The sequence below is a fragment of the Ochlerotatus camptorhynchus genome, unplaced genomic scaffold (genome assembly GCF_037179485.1).
Source record: "Ochlerotatus camptorhynchus isolate MF236.1 unplaced genomic scaffold, CSIRO-AGI_Acam_v1.1 ptg000017l, whole genome shotgun sequence".
Lineage (NCBI taxonomy): Eukaryota > Metazoa > Arthropoda > Insecta > Diptera > Culicidae > Ochlerotatus > Ochlerotatus camptorhynchus.
In genome coordinates, this window is record NW_027040509.1 from 774,112 (window position 1) to 796,189 (window position 22,078).

Consider the following 22,078-nt stretch of genomic DNA (forward strand, 5'->3'; position numbering starts at 1 on the left):
CGTGGAATTACGGGATATTCCGAGAATTCTATGTTTGAGCTTGAGCTTGAGCTTGATTGACCGCCCACGGTTGCTACTCTGTTACTGCCAGATCAGCTGTAATTACACAGAGATCCAATAGACGATGCTTGGGACTAGCAGTCATCCTCAATGTGTAAAACCTGGTGATCTTAAATTAGGCAATACCAGCGCCGGCCGCGCCCGAACACAGGTCAAGAAAGGAATGGGAAGGATTGTGTTGACATGACACTCGCTTTGATGGAAGCCGAGAACACCTCTGCACTTCCACGAGGAATCACTGGGATGTTGGATAAGAGGGTTGGGTTTGCAGCAGGGTTCGTTTTGGTAAACGATAAGCTGAATTGATGTCCTAACGATCATATAACGCGAAGGAGCTTGGGACTAAACCCACGGTCTCCTGCTCAGTAAGCAAAAACGTTTGCCACTAGGCAGACGAGCACCTTTTTAATCACAGAGTTGCTGTTATTACCATGTAGTCATATTAACAAATAAAACGATTGACGAATCTTGAATGTGGATGGGCCTGAAATTAGACTCATGATGTTCTGCTCGGTAAGCAAAAACGGTTGCTCTAAGGCCACCGAGCCCCTCATATCACATAATACCGTTGCTCAAATTTGTGTATCCATTCAAACCCGGAACCAACGACAACAACGAGTTTCGCAATATAAGCGATTTGACCATAAATCTTTTTGATATATAAGGACCTGGGACCGCGTTTTTCTGCTCAGTAAGCAGGCCACTGTAACCGACGATCTTTCAAATCCGAAAACTAAAAACTACGAAAAAGTACTTAGGCCTTCATTAAGTTCCACTTTCACGCGACGTTCAATGACAGGGTTCTATCCAGGATTACATCTGAAAAATCCAAATCTGGCCAACGCCCACCTAAACCTGTTCTAATCCACCTGAAATGACTAACGAATGGAAGACTTTGACTACCCAGCCATGCAATAGTCTCATTCCGTGCCTTATGGCAACTTGATGATTCTATTGCGCTCATCTTTTGGCACCACCCAGGGGAGACTTGGTCCTGTACCCAATGCTTAACTTATCTCCATTCCACTCAGCTACTCGCAATTTCTTGTGATATAGTGGGCGGAATATTATTATATGAGACAATTCAATGCAGACGTCTTTCCAAATTGGCAGATCGACAGGTAATCGGTGAGTTACCACGATAGTTGCTATTCAACAACTCGACAACGTCCCATCGTCAACGCCTGCTATGAGAATTTCCCATTGCAGACGCCAACGAAATGACGTCATCGAGCTATCGATCAACTACCCTGGTTATCGCCTGGTACCTTATAGCACGATGCTAGGAGGCGAACCGGAAGAATCGATGAGCTACCTCTCCCCCCTATTCCGAGAATTCTATGTTTGATCCAAAAACTTCAGAAGCATCAGGGAGTTATGAACATATATATCAGAAAATTTGTTGGAACATTAAACAGATTTAGAGAACTTCAGGTAATGATAAGAAACTTCAGGGATGTCCAGATAAGTTCAGGGAAAATTAGTGATTTAAGGCAAAGTTCCGTGAGCGTTTATTAAGTTTATAAAACTTAAGGAAAATTGTGGAAACTTCAAGGCAATTTAATGAATTTCCGTTAAATTGTGACTTCTTATAAATGTGCTGAGTATTTCACGGCAGTCTATAGAATATTTTAACGAAATTCATAAATCTTTTGGGCAGTTTTAATAACATCAAGAATGTCTAGACTATTGATGAAGCTATGAATTAGTGTCGATAAGTTAAGGGCAGTTACACGAAATTAAAAAAAAACAAATGTTGAGAACTTCAGTGAAAATCATAGAACTATATTAATTATTCCGTTTCATTCCATGACATATACGGGAGCAAATTAAATCAATTGTTACGGGAGTTAAAGAAGGAATTTCAGAAAAACTTCTAAAACTTCACAGAAGTGCAGAGATCTTCAGAAACATTTCGAAAACTTCATAGTAGGGAAGGTCCGAGAGCTTCAGGAACTATCTTGAAGATTAGCAAAATGCGCTAGCATTTCAAGAAGCATAGTAAGTTCCTAAATAGAGGGTATTTCACGGGGAGTTCAGTTCCATTAGTTTCAGGAAATTGAGAAGTTTCCATATTTTCATAGGATTTCAGATATTTTAAGAAGATTATTGATATCTTCACATAAGTTCAGAAGATCGTGGATGCTTGAACATGTTTAGGACAGTTAAATTCAAATCAGGGCAGTACAACAAGCTTCATGAGAACTTCAAAAACTTCAACAACTTAAGGAAGAACAAACCTTAGAGCAGTTAACATTAAATAAATTAAATAAATTGAAAGAAGTTTTTAAAAACTTGTTGAATTGTTAAAACTTCGGAGAAGTTTTCGTTGATGGTTAGGAAAATTGACGAATGTTTATGAAAGTCGAAAAATTTCAGGGAAGTTTAAATATTTGTTGAGAAGTATTGTGAGCATCAGGCTAGTTTCTCAAACTCAGAACTGCCTTGAAAACAGAATGCTCTTGATGTTTTTCTCAGAGATGTTTTTCAGAACTCCCTTGGAATGAGGTCCTTAGAAATTAAAATTGAATTCCATGAGCCCTTAAAACTGGAATTTTACTCCAAATTCTTGAAAACTTCTTGAAGCAAAGTCTAGAATTTTAAAAACTTGTCTAAATTTAAAATAGCCTCTGCGTTTTCTAAATTAATTTGTTACTGAAGATTATATAGTTCACTTTGGATGAATAACATTCAATGTGTGAATGAAAATAACGAGAAAAACAATGTTTGTATTTTGCAATGCATTCTGTTCATTAAAATATCCTTATCCTAAATTCCGTCAATAATTAAATTCCCTGAGACTTCCAGATATTCCCAGGAAAAATTAAATTCCCTGAGGAATTGCGATTTTCCAGGTTTTGCCTGATAGTAGACACTCTGACTAATACCGTGAGTTTGGCCATAAATTTTCTCTTGAATCTTGCCCTTTAAAGCTTCATATCGTACATAAGTGTTTATGACATAATAATTGAATAAGTCTAAAACATCAAACATTTATTTGGTGTGCCATCAGACCAACTACTTTTTACCTCTTAGGTCACCTTTATTGACTTTTTTTCAACTGTAATTCATTATTCGGTCACTTGGTTCTTCAACATGGTCACTAAAATCACTGTTTTTGACAGCATTGATCGCTACCAGCCCTGGTGTTTTATTAAGGTTCTGGAGCATGTGTAATTTCTACCGATTTTAAGCTTACACTATTTTTTAAAATCTTGGACATAGTGAAATCAATTTCCAAGATTCTGGAACGAAAATAAATATTCAAGACTCTGAACATAGAATAAATTTCAAGAACGCAATTTTCCTTGATTTGTTTTCCGTACTGAGTACAAATGCTACCGACGCCAGGGAGGCAGCTTCCACTCCAGAACCCTACCTATCGACCCATCAAAACTCATGGACCGGGGACCAATGGCTTAACTTAAGGCGTGATCAGAGATTTTGTGCCTCAGAAAATCTCGACGGCGCCGCTGTTGAAAATATCAAACTTTGCAGTCTCAACATTTCGCTCAAACACATTGTCGGCCACTTATAAGGCGGGAAATAATCGAGTACCAGTTAACATTTTGGCTTAAATGCCGAATACCTGGCCGAATACCACTATTCGGGGCATCACTAATCGCTAGGATGAATGTCACGGGAATTTAGAGGAAAATATCAGTGGACGTTTTTTTAAGGAAAGATAAATTTGAGGATTCCTTTCAAACAAGTTTTGAGACTCCAGGTGAAACGTAAGGATAATTCCTAGGAAATTCTGTTCCTGAGTAGGATTCAAAGTAAACTTACAAGAGAATTCTGTGAAGCATTCCAAGGCAATTCCAAAGTGAATTCAAACAGAGTTCTGACTAAAACTGCAAAACAACTGTGATGAGTCTTTTTAAGGGATTTATAAGGGGAACTCAAAGTGAATTCTAAGGAAAACTTCAAAGTACTTGTAAGTAGAATTCCACAGCGGCGCCAGTGGTATAGTGGTAAGCGTGATTACCTCTCACCTCAGCATGCCTGGGTTCAATCCCAGTCGGCGTCGCCGGGATGTTCTGACGCATAACATCTCTGATCACGGCTTCCTTCGGAAGGGAAGTAATGCCGTTGGTTCCCGGTTCATGAGTTGATGGATCGATAGGGTCCAGGAGTGTGGGAGCTAACTCCCTGGTTACGGTAGCGTTGGTTATCAGCACGGAAAACAAGATCGACGAAAAACAAATCAAGGAAAAAAAAGTAGAATTCCATGAAGAGAAGGAGTATCCAAAAGGAATTCTGAAAATAATTCAATGAAAAATCTGAGAACGATTTGAACTTAGAAATTACAAATTTTACTCGTGACGGAATCCATCATTGACAAAATGGATGAGACGTAAATAAACATGTCATGTAATGTTAAGTACTTCGAAACTGAAAAATTCGTTACTTGACGAAAAGCACGTTTGATTGAGCAAAATTTGCGTCTGTTATGACTCAATGTCATGCCAAAATTATGCTAGTAAATGTCAGTCTCAGAACACCTAAATTAACATGATTTTTTTTTAAGTACTCTTAGGAGTATTTCAAAGAATATTTGAGGAAAGTTTCAAGTAAATTTTCAATGGAATTTTGAGTGGAATTTCAAAGGAATACTATAGAGCAGCGGTTCTCAAACTTTTTGGCGATTGTGACCCACTTTGAGGAATTACATAAGCTCGCGATCCACCAAAAACCCTCTGACATTAGAAGTGTATAAAAACAGCAAACAAAATTCAAACATGCTTTGCTAAACACGAATGTCAAATCAATCCAAAATTTGCCATTAATGTACGAAAATGATCTCGAAAGTCTGGCTTCAAAACGCATCGATTTGTATTAAATCGACAAAGTAATTTAATACTGTTATAATCATCTTGAAAACTAAAAATTTCATAATTTCCCTCCCCTTGGCTAGTTTTTAACCTGGACGATGGTGGGCGGGCCTAATCATATGCTTCATAGTGGAGCGTTGGAGACGGTTGGTTTAGGTCCGGCATCGTTGGCTCATGCCGTGACAGAATAGCGTCATGAGCATTGCAATGAGGATTACTGAGCTTCCCCTCTCTGATTAACCATTGCATGAGAGAACCAAAGCTCTAGCCTGAAGTGATAGTATCACACTTGTTACTCCTTTGTTTGAGAGCTGCGTTGTAGTACGCTTACGTATAGGCACTGACGTTGGGTGCGATACTGGCGGGTTTTTCCGCAAATCACTCTTATTTTATTATTTGGGCTTGCAAGGGACTAGAAGGTTCCCAAGAAACGTGCTCAACTTTTTGGCTCAGCTCTGTTACTCTCTTCGGTCCCAAGCTAATCGATTCAACCCTCGAAACATAGGAAAATCCACTAACCCCTCATTTTATCTGTCAAACTTTCATAACGAATCAAAACAAACATTGCGTAGTACTTGAATTTCGACTAGAATGGGGTAATACGCCAAAATATGCTGTCCAAACTGACTTTAGAAAGCCAATCAGAAATTAAATGATAGAATAATTTTGAAAACGCTTAAAAACGCCAAAATAATTAATTAATCACAATAAAAGGCATTGAAAATCCCTAATTGATTTTGAAACATGTTGTCATTGTAACTCAATTTGGATTGTCGCAGCATAATTTTAAATTCAGTTTGCATGAAATTTAAAAATATATGACATTCTTTCCGAATTTCTGCGACCCACCTGACGGCAACCCACGAGCCACCGGTGAGTCGCGAACTGTTAAGTAAAAATCGTTAAGTTTAAACTTCAGCTCAATGGCAAGACTCGATTATTTAAACAAGGCTTATAAAACCAAGTGAAATAACTTTTGAACTGAGGGTTAAAGTTTTACCGAACGTTCAGCTGTTGAAAGTTCGGTAATAAATTACCGATGTCGGTAATAATTTCTTAGTGTGTAGGCTGGATTTTGATCGGTTTTCCACACAATATTCCACCGCAAACTTTATAACTTTCACATAGACAGCTCGCAGAATTTATATAGCACAGCTAGATAATAAATGTCTTCTTTTCTTCTCGAAATAATAATTATTGAAATAATTTATTGCACCTTTTAAATGCATTTCTCTAACCCACTCGAGAGGACGCAGCAGGACAAAGTGTAGTAACAGCATGCACCGTCGTCGTCATCTCAGCATCAGCGAAAGGTGTAAAAAATACCACTCTTCTACTCGTTTAACAACCGCACCAACAAGCTGCCCAACGTAATAAAAGGAGGTTCTTGGGTTACAGAAAAAAAAAAACGAAATTAAAGTACGATTAAAAAGCACTTAAAATTATTTATTGCCCCGTTCGTGTGCACTTCGCTGGAATTCCACCACCTAGTAGCGTTCCCTTCCTTTTATGGGAACCTTTAAAGAGCGAATAAATCTTCCCTTTTCGTAAAAATTCGCGGTGCGAACAATACGGTTGATAATTGTTTGTCACCCAGTGACGACGACGACGCAACGAATGGCCAATTTTGGCAAGTCTCGAGCTACTGGCGACCACGGTAGAAAGCTGAATTGCCGAAAAAATCCAGTTCGGGAACAAGTTCGCGTCAGCGAAAATCCAGAACTTAAGCACAATTTGCTGATGGCTTCTGGGTAATGGGAATTTAATTTGGCAGGATTTTCTCATTAATCCTGCCATTCATCCATCCATCCATCATCATCACCTGGTTGCATCACTAGCTCGCTTACACCGTCTGTCTTAATGGTCGTCGGTTCGGTAGGTCTCAATTTTCTCACACAAGCTGCCGACACCCGACCGACCGACCAACCAGACAAGGCAGCAGTTTGCCAAAAGAAACCGGAAATAAATATTTTGGTTAAACTTGAAAGGATTGTGTGTGGATGATGCGGTTGGCATTGCAGTTTTGATCCTTCTTGTCATCTTCCTAGCGTGTCTAGAATTTAATTGATTTTTTCGAAGCCCATTGTGTTGTTCTTCCTGAGAAGGAGAAGGAGGCCAATCCTTTCATTTGTTGAAAGGAACCAACATTGAGGTTCAACTCTGTTTGCAAAGATGGTTTTTACCATTCGAAAGGAAATCCTTTTTTTTTTGTTAATATGAAATGAACTAAGTGCATTGCAATTCTATTGTGATCCAAGATATGAAAAGAATGCGACATCTTTATTTGATTTGGCATTACTCCTCGGAGAAAGCGGTCATGATAAATTTTCAAAAAGCGGTTTTCTCATGATAAATATACGGTGGGATTCAGGGTGAAACAGGGATGCAATTGTCCTCTTTCACGATCAATTGATTTTTTTGTTTGTTCAGTCATATATCTTCAAAATTTCGTATGTACTCGATACTTCATAACGTTTGAAAAGAGCAGCCCTTCTTTGTTCTTCCTTTTTTCAAATGATTTAAGGCTGATATTTTTGGCTTAATTGCTCTCAAACCTTTTCATTACTGCAGCATGAATCATGATCCTTGTTGAATTATTGTCTTTTATAAAATTGTCTTTGTGTCTATTCTTATGATTCCCGGATACCTTACTTAAAGTGAAGTAAAAATAAATATTTTTGACTCGTTTTTGATTGTTTATTAATTTATTTGATAAGGCTCAACCGAATTAACTTTACAGAGCCGAGGATTCTTGGTCACTATAAAATACATCTTAAAACTATAGTCAAAAGGTACAACACAATAAACACTTTATCTTCCGCTATCCAAAAAGCCTCCTCCATCAGAACTGGAGCCGCTTCCAGTAGTTTCATTGTATGGCAAATTGCTGTACGCCAACGAGGGTCAGAGCGCGTCCATTGCAGCAATGGACGCAAAACGTGGTCAGCACTCACACACCCATCACGAAACGGTTGCTTTCCAAAGTCGACGACGCATCGACCAAAAGAACTGCTGATGAAGAACAATGAGGAGGACCACACAATGGTTGTTGCCGAGAAAACAGACGATCGCGTAGCACACATCGAGAGTGGCCTGCTTTTGTCGAGAGCCGAGTGAACACTTGGCTCGTTTTTATATTTCTAAAATTATTGGGAAAAAGTATCAATACATAATCCAAAAAAAATCTTGAAAAAAAATACTTGTAAAAATATTTTACATCATGCAAAAAATGGACTCTCCGCAAAACCGAAAGGTCAATGTTTTATGGTTTCTTGAGTCCAACTTTATGCCATAATGACTTACAAATGTTTTTGCACATGATTTTTTTTTTATAGAAAATTAGAAAAAAAATGTATTTTTTATACGTTTTAAAAAATCGAAACGCAATTATATTTTCGGAGCGGTTAATTTTCCGATACCTTTCGTTTTTTTTTTTCCACTTCTAGCAGCTTGAGACTGTAACGCAACGTTGTTTAGTATATCCTCTATATTTTGATATTAATATTAATATATTTTAGAGTATTAACAAGTTTTCTCTTCGTTTTCATTTTCAGGTAAATACTGCGGTTAAATTAGTCCCTTCATGAAAGGAGAGTTTGGACATTTCAACCGGTAGGTACATCTACAACAAGTGCAACGTATTATCCTCGACAAAGTTGTTAGAGTTAATAAATCCAAAATCTCGTGCACCAATCACTACATAATCATATAATCGAGCTGTTTCGGGTCAACCTTCTACCACAATGTTTTAAGGAGAGCATACATAAAATCAAATTCTCTCGAGGTTCTGGAAGAACGAATCTTCAAATGTTGTTCCACGGTAAAGTTCGAGAGGTACGAAATGTCATTTTAAACTGCTCGAATTATGCGATAAAATGCAATAATGTTCCATCGGTATACCGTTGCACCTTTTCAGTTGGTCTCCATCTTGGTGACAAATATCAAGAATTTTTAAATATTTTTTGAGCCACAGGATCATGAAAACTTGTCGAAAGCCAGCAGGCCGAACGCCACAGAACAATGGATCGAATTTTGAAAAGTAAGACATTATGATTTTTTTAGAAGTCCTAAACATTCCAAAGCTTCCTGTCGATAATTTCATGGGAATTGTAAGGATTTTTAGAAGTAATAGGATTTTGACGAAAGCTCCAAAGGGCTCTAATTCGTGGGAACGTACCAACGGAATGCTGATGAGAGTTTCAAGAAATTCGATAAAGTATTTTTACGTCACCTACTACGTTCACTCAAATCTGTTTTGGCCCTATTTTTTGCATCGGTTTCGTCCTCATTCTGGAATTTCAATGCCATCAAATATTTCTGGAACAAGTTGTACTAAATTTTGTTGCAATTTGAGATCGCACGATCAAAAATACGGACGATAAAAATTCGCGTAAAATCAAAATGTAGTGTTTATACTTTACGAGGGCGAGCTAAAAGATTCGGCAAACTGGCGTTTTAGTCTTTGTTTACAAAAGCAGCTGCGTAATTTTGAAAATTTATCCTAGAACTATTTGCTATGGGAAATCATTTAAATTTGAGCTGGAACTCGGCCATTTGGACTTGCGACCAGAGTTGCTTCCACTCACTTCGCTATTAAAAATATGTTTCGGAATTATTATATTATTAGATGTTGTAATAATATGTTGTACTTGCAAACTACAGGAAGAGTTTGTAAAGTATGTGTTTGAATAAAATATGCAAGCTAATAGCTTTTCCTTCTTTTAAAAGCTGCTCGTTCTTTTATCACACCAATGTATGGAGGTTTATAATTCTGCTGAAATTTCGGAGATTCAGGATTAGCATTTTCGAAATGTAACTATTATTTAAAAAAAAAACCTTCTGTTTAGCATGAGCAGTTATTTTGAGCGTAACTGTTTTCGTAGTTGTTGGCACCGTAAATAAAATATACAATCACAAAAATCTGTTCAACATTTTCCTACATCAAACTGTTAACTGACTGTGACTGCGACCAGCCAATTATCTTCGCTATGTCAGGGCTGGTAGCAGGGTCACTTTTTAGTGGCTAGATCACTATTTTCAAGCCAGTCTCTAAAAAGTCACTTGTTGCACCCAAAAGTCACTAAAGTCTCTATTTCTTAAAATTTAGTCCCTAGAATCACTTTTTTTGCTTTTAAAAAATCACATCAAACCACACTTCGTACTCGTAATCTTCGACATTCAAGTCCGTTATCTTCTGCGGTGCCGGCGGTGTAGTGGCAAGCGTGATTGCCTCTCATCCCAAATGGCCTGGGTTCAATCCCAGTCGGCGCCGCCGGGATTTTCTGAGGCATAAAATCTCTGATCATGCCTCAAGGGAAGTAAAGCCTTTCGTCCTCATAAGTTGATGAGTCGAGTCTTAGAAACTTCATAAAAGGTGACATACAAGGAAGAAGTGTTAGTTTTTTTTTACTAAAATGAACTATGCCCATTTTGTTATGGCAAGTTTTGCTATAAGAAATGCTCCTCGTGTTTATTAGCGAAATTCACTTCAAAGGTTGATTGATTGCGTAGGAAATCAGTTTGGCACGGCATTTGTGACCAGCATACACCTTCCGGTTGTATGAAACAGATAAAAAACCAACCAAATCCACCCATAATTTTTTTTTTTAATTTATGTGTGGCAAAATAGTGAACTTTTCGTGAACATTAACGGCAAAGAACTCACCAACACTGGGAGACCGTGAGCTCCTGCCCACCTGTGATAAAACCATCTCGAGTCGAGTCGATAGGTAGAGTCCAGGTGTGGGAGCTGCCTCCGATCGACGGAAATCAAACCAAGGAAGAAATCCGTTATCTTCAAAATTTGTATAACATTACAATGAACCAGAAAAACAGGGAACTAACTGGAAATCGAATTCAGCCAGGAAAATCTGCGAAATAACCGGGCATTTGATTTAAGACATACCATTTATTTCCAATAATTATTTTAATTAGGCTTCGTTATATTTACGATTCGTGCCTGAAAAATGAAATCTGAGATGTAAATGGTAATGACATTATGTCAATGACAATGGTCATTAACGGATGAGCTTGGTAAAGGAGATGCTCTACCCAATTCGTACCTTCCTCAAAATTGTCCTATGTTCGCTTTCACACTGCCGTACTGTAATGGAGCTGCCAACTTTTTGCTTTCATCTCCTCATCTATCGTATAAAATGTCCACTTTAATTCTGATATTTGATGTTAAGCATTTCCAACTACGAACACAATCTATTTCCAAGAATTTTGTTGATTGTTCTGCAAAAAATTCAAGAATGCAATAATATTTTTATAAAAACTCATTTGCCTCTAAGTTTAAGAGAAGGGGAATTATTCTAAAAAAGTTTTTGAGATCATTCTGAAGAAATTCTGTGAAAAGTTCTTAGTGAATTATCAAAGTTATCTACTTAGATATATCAAAATTTTAAAGATTTCGAACGCAGAATCAAATTCAAGATCATTAAAAATAAGAATTACTATTTGCTAGTCATCATGTATAACGTAAGCAAAAGTAAATTATTCAAATCACTTCAAATGCTCTTCACAGGAGCTTCCGTTGAGGAATTTATAGAATTTGATTTTAAGTTCCAGGACATAAAAAGTTTACTTTAATATCAAACCGTATTTGAATTTCTAAGTTACACTATAAATGGTCACTTATTTAGTATTTACAAGTCACTATTTGGTCACTATTTCCGTAATTTTAGTCACTAAAGTCACTACTATTATATCGCATCAGCACTACCAGCCCTGAATGCACGACTTAACTAAATTATATCTTTGGAACTTATCTCCGGTCATTTGTTAAAGATTTCTCTAGGATAATTACAAAATGTTTTCAACGATTTTTTTGTATTATAGTCACTTTAATACATGTTGGGTCATTCGTCACTTTTCCGGAGATTTGAATCGTGACCTTTAGCATGAGTGTTATTTTCAGGATTCCCGTTAATAATGTTATGATTCTCTCCAGTATTTTCTAGAAATTCGCTCCATAACAGATGCAGAACACTCCAGAATACTCCAGAAATTCATTCTTTAATTTCGCTCCATATTTTTTTCTTAAAATTTATTTTTTCCTCTGAAATCTCATTGAAATCTGATCAGAAATCTGTTGTCGAAAAATTCCTTGAATTTTACCGAAAAATGATATGGAAATCTTCCTGAGAATGCTTTTGAAATTCTTCTCAAAATGACTCTTGGAATTTTCTTGGAATTTTCTTGGAATTCACATGAGATTCTTATTAGAATTTTAAATTTATACAGAATCTCCTCGAAAGCTACTCTGATTTTTTTTTTTTGGAAATAATATTCAATAATGTTCAATCTCAGGGAGCTCCCACCCCTTAGCTAGTTTTTAACCTGGACGTTGGTGGGCGGGCCTAATCTTATGGTTCATAGTGGAGCGTTGGAGACGGTTGGTTTAGGTCCGGCATCGTTGGCTCATGGCGTCATGAGCAGGCAATGGAGATTACTGAACTTCCCCTTTCTGATGAACCACTGCATGAGATAGTATCACACTTGTTACTCCTTTGATTGAGAGCCGCGTTGTAGTACGCTTACGTATATGAACTGACGTTGGGTGCGGTACTGGTGGGTTTTGCCGCAAATCACTCTTATTTTATTTATTTTTACGCAGATAGATTTATTTGGGTTTGCAAGGGAATTATACTATTGAAATATTTCAGAAAGTGCCCAACGGTGCTCCTTCTATTTGCGTGACAAGCTTTCATTGTTGTTTTCATTGAAGCATTACTCAGGGAACAATATTAAACATCACCATGGTATTGTAACTAATCTTATATATGCTTCATTTTGGTTTGGGATAAGTGTTTGAACTATGGCTCGGGATTTCCACTGTGAAGTGCTTCTATTGTGACATATCCATACGTAATTTTGTGGGACGACATAGTGGAAACGTGTGAGTGTAGTTGGAGCATATACCTTATATAATTTAAAAATCAGCTAGGAAACTAATTTCAAAGTGAAGCATTTTAGTCACTTGAAGGTGTCACCTCTGTCGATCTAAGATATAATAAATATAGATCAAAGTCAAAATTACTTGAAACACGTTAAATTTTAGATTACATAGCAGTTTAGGTACTTAATAAAGCTTGAGTTATGATTGATTAGGTAAATTAGAGATTTTAATTATTTATTAAATTAGACTAATGAGATATCATAATCATCAAACGAACTTAAATAAGAAAATTTAGACAGCCTAATAACATTAAGTAGATTAACAAAAGAGTTGGGATGCGGGGGGTCCGCTTAGGGAGGCAACTAGCCTATTCATATATTGTCTGTTTATTTTGATAGTTGCTTTAAAATATCAATTTGGTATATATGTGAAAGGATGAATCAGTGGGAGATGGATTTTCGGTTTCTTTACGTTTTGCAACACCAATCTAGTACTAAGTGTCATTTCCTCAAAACCCCCCAATAACCGACCTCTTCAATCCCTATTCAGCCATTACCCTTCCTTTATCCTCGGCTTTGGATTGACTTGCGCTCCCATTGCCCCACCAAACGCTACCAAATGAAAATGAAATGAAAATGAAATAATGTTCAATCTCAGGGACCCCACCGGACGAATTCCTTAAAACTATCTTCAAACTAGCTTGAAATTCTGCAAAGATTGTTTGAAATCATATAAATTGCTTCTGGAATTATTATCATTATTCAATTGGAGCTCTCTTTAGAATTATCTGATTGATTGAGTGATTGAATAACTTTTAAGAGATTTTCAGCTTTTCAGAATTGTATCCATATTATCATTAAGTTTTTCAGAATAACTTCAGTATTGCTACTCATAATTTCGATAATTGTATCTTCAGTTAGTTCTCCTGACAATTTTCTTGAAATGCTTTTCAAATTTACCTGGAACTTCTTGTAATATTTATTTAGAATTGTCCTCACAATTCCTATAGAGAGTGAATTGTAGAGGATCACTATTCTCATCAAAACTCCTTTGATATTCTCATCCAAATTCTCCAAATATTTTTTTAATGTGTCAGATTCCTAAAATATTATCTTAATTCAAGATTAAGTTTAATCTGAGATCTTAAAAATAGTGTCATATTTTAAATTAAATTTTTTTTTAAAGTCTGAATCTCGAAAAATTCACATCTACCAATCTATCACTTTATTAAATTCTGCAATGACCCACTCAGTCCATTGCGTTCAGCCTAATGCCTTGCGAGAAATTTACATGTTACATAGACTTTTAAAAATATTTCAAATATCAGACTTTTAAAAAATATCCAAATTATGAAACTTTATTTGATGATATCTTGCGATCCTGGAGCCTTACAAATTTTTAAAATTCTGTTTTTTTTTTCAAGTGTAGGGATTTTTTTGTTCTTTACCTTAAACATAATATATCGTAGCTGTTAGGTTAAGCGAAATCAGCCATGCTGGTATTTTCTTTATATAAGACCGAGCAAAATATGTTGAACACCTGAAATAAAAAGAATTAATTTCTTAACTCTAGTGGCACGCCCTGATTCAATTTTTTTAACTGTGATCTTGAAATAGCCATAGACTCACCACACTTTTTTTTTTTTTTGAAAAAAAAATCTGATCCTAATATCCTGGCATTTTTACTTCGTAGCCTACGAAATTTTCGAAGCCTTAGATGCCGGCAAATGGTCTAGGAAAATGTTCATGCTCTAGGCATTAAGAATTTTGAAAAATATGTGAAGCTCGCTAGCTTTAGTATTTGTCCAAACATCGAGAAAAAATTCATGTCACAGAATCTTGAATCCTCTTCTTAGTCCATTACATTGTATTGTATTTTTTTCTAGACTTCTAGAGTCTACATTTTAGAAAAATGATCAATATCACGACCGTCATGTGACGATAAGAAAACAGACTCTCTCACTATCACGAGGCGAAACTACCTATCATTAGCTTTCTTGTCATTTTTCAATGACATCAACATTTCTAACTGATTTAGATGAATTTAAGCAAACAACCGTATGTAATCGGTATAGTGAATATATTATTAAGATTTCCTAAGTACAAGTAACTTTAATATAATTAAATGAACTAGTAATTACGATGATTACAACACTGTTACGTTCTGACATGACAAAAAATCGATGAGATTTTGAAGAAGACTGAATTATCTCTGTAAATATCGCGTGAGATCTTTCATTGAAAATGACATTTGCCAGCCCTGTCCAAGATCATAAAACGTTTTCTACGCTTCGGAAGCATATATTCAAAATATCAAAAATTGTTCCAGGCCGCACAATTTTCTTTATTTTGAGTCTTGCAGATCTCAAATTTTGTTGCATTTTGTTTAAAATTTATCCTGGAGTCTTACAATTTTTGTCGCGTTCCGTTCCAGAATAATTACATTTTTTTAGACTGCTATCTAGAAAAGTTGTATAGGTCCCAGAGTTATGAAAAAACAAAAATTCCTATATCCAAAATCATTAAATTTATTGTCTTCAAATTTACAAAATTTGCAAAAAACAGCAAATTTGTACCTAGCAAGGATATTGAGATGGTGACCCTGCATATACATGATATATATGTACAAGAATTCTTGTGCCACCTAGTGAGAGAATTTCAACCTAAACTGTCCACAATTCAAAATTTCTTGGCCTCCTGAAGAACATTGCAGAAAACAGCAACTTTGTGTATAGCAAAGATCTCGAGATATCGACAGTGCTTACAAAGCTTACAAGAATACTAGTACTACACAGCAAAAAAAATAATTTTGATATCACATCAAAGTGGATGCACTACAATCATGTCGAAAATTTCATGTAATTTTTATGACCACATAAATAAACAAATGCAGTAAAAGCAGCGTAATGTCAGTTCATGCATTGTATTAATGATAATTTTGTCCTTTTTAGCAAGTAATATTACACCATATTTTCGACATGATTGTAGTGCATCCACTTTGACGTGATATCAAAATAATTTTTTTGCTGTGTACCTATTGAGAGAATTCTGAGCTAAGCTGAAAAATCAAAAGGTTTTTGCCTCTTGAACAACCTTGCAGAAAACAGAACCTTTGTATCTAAGATCTCGAGTTGTCGATCCATTTATACGAATTTCATAAGCACACTACCCGAGGAAAGTTTGATATCAAATTGAAATCAGAATTTGCTGTTATGATGTAACTTATTTTGAATACTCTATTCGATTTCATTTTGGTTGACTTAACGGACATTTTACACTGTTGAATCGAACGGAAAACTAATCCTGAAAGTAGAAAGCATGAAATCAATTTAATTGCTGTTTAGTCACGAATGACCTAAAATGTGTTAAACAAAAGAAATAAACGACAGATGAACTTAAATCAAATTTTAAACAAGAAATTAACAGCTCAACTTCAAGTTAAGTTGCTTTGATTTAAAATGTCTTGACTGCATAATGAAAGCACAATATGAAATCAGACTTCTGTCGCGACAATTGAAATCAAAATGAGTTTTTATTATGATAGGAACTGCAAACTTTAATATCGATTTGCTTTCATTTTGTTAACCGACTTTGCTCGGGTAGTGCCTCTTTGCGAGAGGATTCCGAACTAGTCTGTCAACAATTCAAAAACTTAGCCTTCTGTAGAAAACAGCAACTTTGTAAATAGGAAAGTTCCTGAGCTGTCCCTGCATCTACACGAAATTCATAAGAACACTAGTACCGCCTAGTGAGAGAATTCCAAACTAATTTGTCCTAAATTGAACAACATGAACAACATTGCAAAAAACAGTAACTTTGTGTCTAGCAAGGATTTCGAGATATCGACTATTCATGTACATGACATTTATAAAGTCACTAGTGCCACCTAGCGAGCGAATTCCGAACTAAACTACCCAAGACTCAAAAGGTCTTGGCCTCCTGAACAACATTGCAAAAAACAGACACTTTGTTCATAGCCTGGATCATGAGATACTGCACGCACACAAATTTCACATGAACTCTAGAACCACCTTGTGAGAGAAATCTGAACTCAAAAATATACTGTACTGTTGGCTTTCGTAATATAAACAACATTGCAGGAAACCGCATCCTTCTAACACGTATCACAAGAACTTTATTCTAAAAAAAGTGTGTGTGTGTGTTTTTTTTTTTAATTTATTTGATTAGGCCTAACCGAATTAACTCTACAGAGCCGAGGATTCGTTCACTATAAAACAACATCTTAAAACTATATTCATAAGGTACAACACAACAAACACTTTATCTTCCGCTATCCAATAAGCCTCTTCCATCAGAACGGGAGCCGCTTCCAGTGGTGTCATTGTATGGCAGTATCGCCGACGGGGGGCAGAGCGCTTCCATTGCAGCAATGAACGCAAAACGTGGACAGCACTCACACATTCATCACGAAACGGTTGCTTTCCAAAGTCGAGGACGCATCGACTGAAAGAACTGCTGATGAAGAACAATGAACAGGATCACACAATGGTTGCAGCCGAGTAAACAGACGATAGCGTGACACACATCGAGAGTGGCCTGCTTTTGTCAACAGTTGAGTGAACACTGAAAAAAAGTTGATGAAACGAAGTTTTCTGCAAATACTAACACCACCTAGTGAGTTAATTCCGAACTAAATTGTTCACCATTTTCAAAACATTGGTCCATAGAAAAATATTGCTGAAGGCATGTATAACTTTTGAGCTCAAATTTCTCGACAGTAATCAAAAATGTAACTGATCAAATCACTGGTCGTTAATCGGTTAATCCTGATACACGAGTTTGCAGAAAAAAAACTCTGTTTGGGGATACTTGAACATCCAGAATTTTAAGCACTCGATGCCGGAATGTGTGTAAACATTAATTTAAAATGCATATCTTAAAAAGGGGACCACGTGTCGCCAAATTTTTAAAACTGACAAATTTTAGAAAAACGTACATTTAGAAATGTATGATATCATGTGAGAGATTTGAGAGTATTTTTTTAAAAATCCTACGATGAACCCTAAGTGTCCCAGATAACAATTTTATGCTTAACAAGTGTTGTTCAATCGATTTTAATTCAGCGTTAGTTTGGATAATTGTTGTACATAGACCACATTAACCTTTGTTCAGCTTTTAAACAGCTAAATCTAGTGGGATTGCAACAAGGTGCTGACTAATTGGATTTACATATTTATATTGTTACTATAAGTCTAAAAATTACCTTTGCATTTCGGGATTCGAACCGGTAGTCGCTGATTCACAGGCATCAATGTGTGGCAAAAGGTATGATCCTTAACTTTTTTTTAACTAGTTCGTTTATTTGGAAGGCTCAATCGCGTTAGCTTTACGGAGCCGATAGTTCTTTGTTCTTTGTTTGTAACAAAATTCTCTTAATTCTATGTCTAGTAGGAGTTGGGCCGAATACTCACGGTTAGAGAGGTACATTGTCGAAGGATAGGATCAGGGGAGGAGCTTGGGGGTAAGGTTTCGTTGTCTCATCTGAGCGTTGTCGCCAGTATGAACGGTAGTGCGGTTCTAGTTTCGTCTGGGGTTCGACCGGCTATGGTGACCAGTGAGCGACGATGAGACTCATCGAGACGGGGGGACAAGACAAACAGAAACTATTAAAGAGAGACAAAAGACAAAGGAATTAAATTCTTGAACTAGACATTTGGAGAAACACTTGATCATTAACTTGAAACACGTCAAATTTAAGTTGAATAACAGCAACCGGTAGAGTATTATACAGCAATGCAGAATTTTAAACAACAACTGGTGACAGTAAAACATTCCTCTCATTTTCAAGTGTAGTTAACACAATGTGGACACAAGTGTGCGATTATTTCGATGGTCACGTGGAAGCTATTTTAGTGCTATAATAGAGTTATCTTTTCAGAATTCTGTTTGAAAATTCAATGCAATATACTGCCTATAATCGCATATCAGTCCCATATGGATTTTCGTCAATTTTGAGATAACAACGCTATCCACTATCAATTTGCATCTACTTTCATATTATGTGATAAAACTATGGACTTAGATCATGAAAAATATGAAAACAACATCTACCTGCAGCTATTCCCAAAAAGCTTCTCTACCTTGTCTCTACTGCTGCCGCTGCTTGGGATTAGAAAGGTAGGTAGTGAATTTGGAAAAAAAAAACTAAAATGCTGGAAATGCAACGAGTGACATTGACTTTATTTAACAAATCAGGCTATCAAAATATTTTTAGTGCATTGCTGATTTTTGGAGTAGTGTTCAATCTTTAGCTCAATCAGCTAACTTATTGAGGTTGAATTATGGAGATACTATATATTCAGCCAGCTGTTAATCAGCTTTGTACACCTTAAATCAACCAATAATCAGCTTCTGTTCTTGCTCTTGGATATCGTTATTATGCCGCTTTGGAGGTATAATAAGATATTATGCCATAAGATATTTCCCTAAGAGCCTGTGCAAAAACTGCACCAGCTTTTGGTTTATCCGCTGAGATAGAGAGTAATGACCCGATTTTGTCAGCCTCAGTCTTTTGACTTTCAATAATTTCACAAAACCGTAATTTCAAATCTTTCTCATACATCTTTAAGATAGATGTTTAATGTATACTTTGGTGCAATAAGACCACTAAAAATGCGCATGGGTTTCGTAGAACATTAGAAAAGATTTTAAAAAATGGGTTGACGGAATTGGGTCATCCCAGTCGGTGTCGCCGGGATTTTCTGAGTCATAAAATCCGTTCGTCCCCGGACCCATTATTGATGGGTCGATATGTAGGATCCAGGTGCTGGAGCTGCCTCCCTGGCGTCGGTGGCATTGTTACTCAGTACGGAAGCAAGATCGACGGAAAACAAATCAAGGAAAAAAATCGGGTCGTTACTGTAAATCCAACATTAAAACAGGTGATCAAGTGTCTCCACTCTCACCTAAAAGTTCACCATAATTTTGTGTGTTTTTATTCCTCGTGTAGCGCTCCGCCATGATACGATCTGATGGCCATTAATATGACAGAGCGGTAGCAGCAACATATTCGATGTCTAAAGATCCACCTTGCGCTATTTTTAGAGATTAAGGAGATGAAATAAAACGCTCTCTTTGAATATTGTTATTATTTTCATTATCTTTCTACAATGCATCACTTGAATCTAGCAAACAGCAAACGAAGAGTAACTATTTACAAGTAGGTGTGATAGGATTTATGATTTATTTATAATTCCCTCTGCAGTGCAATGTCACGGTCAATACACAGTGAGTAAAGCTGATTCATAGCTGGTTAAAAGGTGTAGCTCGAAGAAATTTTGTATGCGAATAACAAAAAAGCAAAAGCGCGGATTCGCCCCACTGTGCAGTGGTTGAATTGGATGGGTTTATAAATAGAAAAATCTAGTGTGGTCAGCGGAAATGTGCGAAAAATATAGTGATCCATGAAGCAGTTGTGTCATGTTGACTAATATGTAGTACCCTATATTAAAAGTAGAAGTTGTTTGTACAAATAAATCGTTAAAGCGACGAGCTTTACTCATGTTGTAATCCAATTGTGTTACATATTCTGATAGCGTCTGCAACAAGGCACTTCTGCATACGCCACTTTGAGTAACGCTAAAATAGCACATCTATACATTGTTTATACGATGACGTCAACTGCAAATCTGGGTTCAAATAGATAGATATGTACGACTCTTTGGTCCTAATTCTCCATAGCAAGACGATGTGCTTCAGTACCAAGCAAATTTAGAATTTCGCACAACGATGTGAAAAATACACGATAGGGCTTCTCACAAGGACGGCTACGAGTTGCAACGACGACTGAGTTTTAGATGATGTAATACAATTAGTCAGCTGGAGCGTTGTTTCTAGAAGTATAGAATTGAGTTTACTGATTATTCGGTAATGAAGTTGAATAATTCCACCGTGTATTTGCACTTCCAGTCCATCCACAAACCTCTCTATAAGAGTAAGGTTAATCCTGATGCGGGGCACCACCTTTTAAATGTTAATCATCCAACATCGCCGTATGCACTTGGCCACCGAACATCTGTCGCGTGCCGGTAGCAATCAACCGTCAAACCATCATGATCAGGCAGAAGAAAGCGAAAACACAAAAAAAAAAGTTAACGGTGGCAGCCACCACTCAGCAGTGTTGCATAATCCTTCCACTGAATGACTGGCTGTAGAAAATTATCCGTTCAAAGAGCGAAATAAACAAACACGCCAACGAAAATGGGTGGAAACGGAGGTATTTAGAAAAAATAATAATAAAGCGAAACCGCATAATGACAAGCGTTGGGGGTTTTCTTTTTTATCGATCATTTATTATCAATGTCAACTTGCATCGTTTACATTCCGGGGCTGTCCTAATGAATGAGCGTTAAAATTTCAATAATTATCCCAAATATTTACGATTACTGACGCTCGTTTGCTTTCCGTGGTTTTGGGTTCAAACGACGAGAAACGTCGAAAGCGGTAGGGTGGGTCATAAACACATGTCGCACATCGTTAAATGGTTTCGGGGACTGCTGGCGATATGCTGCTTGTTCGATTGATCTCCCATTAATCATAATCGGATTTCGATTTGGTGGTGCATGGTGGTTGGGGGTCGGTAAACCGAAGAGATGCAATGTGCACGCGGTTTTAAATTTAATTAAGCATAGTCAGATGCAATCGGAAGGAAGGAAACTCGATTATACATGCTACAATGAAGTCGCTGCCAAATGGGGTATCGCTTTGAGCGAAATTTAGAAAACGATACTCCGAAGGGTTGCTTTAAGTTCATTAATCAAAATTCTCAATGCATTTCTGGATCGGCGGTTGAACAATAAGGAAGAATCAATCCTAAAGGAAGTCGTGGGTCTGTAGAAGAAATAAAAAAAATCAGTCGCCCAACGTGGGGCTCGAACCCACGACCCTGAGATTAAGAGTCTCATGCTCTACCGACTGAGCTAGCCGGGCTGATATCAAACTCCTATAATATAACATACAGTATGAAAAAAATAATTTTCTACAATTTTTCTCATAATGCAGTCCAATCACATACAAAAAACCGAAACACGTTGTAGTTTTTGTAAAATCCAGGAAAATGCAACGAAAATTGGTCAGAATTTAAATGCTAATAACTTGGCCAATAATCAATGGATTTGGATGATTTGTATGTCGATCGATTCGGAAGTTTTATAAGATATGTACGGTATGTCATACATTATAAATGTTAAATATTTAAATAGCTAAAAATTATGAAATTTGGAAACATTCAAATTTCTAAGCCATCAAGAAGTTGGTCCCTAACA

At 36.6% G+C, this 22,078-nt stretch overlaps 1 protein-coding gene and 1 non-coding gene across 2 annotated transcripts in view; one reads left to right on the forward strand and one right to left on the reverse strand.

Annotated features, from left to right (window-relative positions):
* CenG1A (Centaurin-gamma-1A) overlaps window positions 1–22,078 on the forward strand; it is a 462,307-nt gene that overhangs the window by 206,371 nt on the left and 233,858 nt on the right. The window lies entirely within an intron of this gene.
* TRNAK-CUU (transfer RNA lysine (anticodon CUU)) lies at window positions 21,671–21,743 on the reverse strand. The gene has a single exon. It is a non-coding gene; the product is annotated as a tRNA-Lys (tRNA).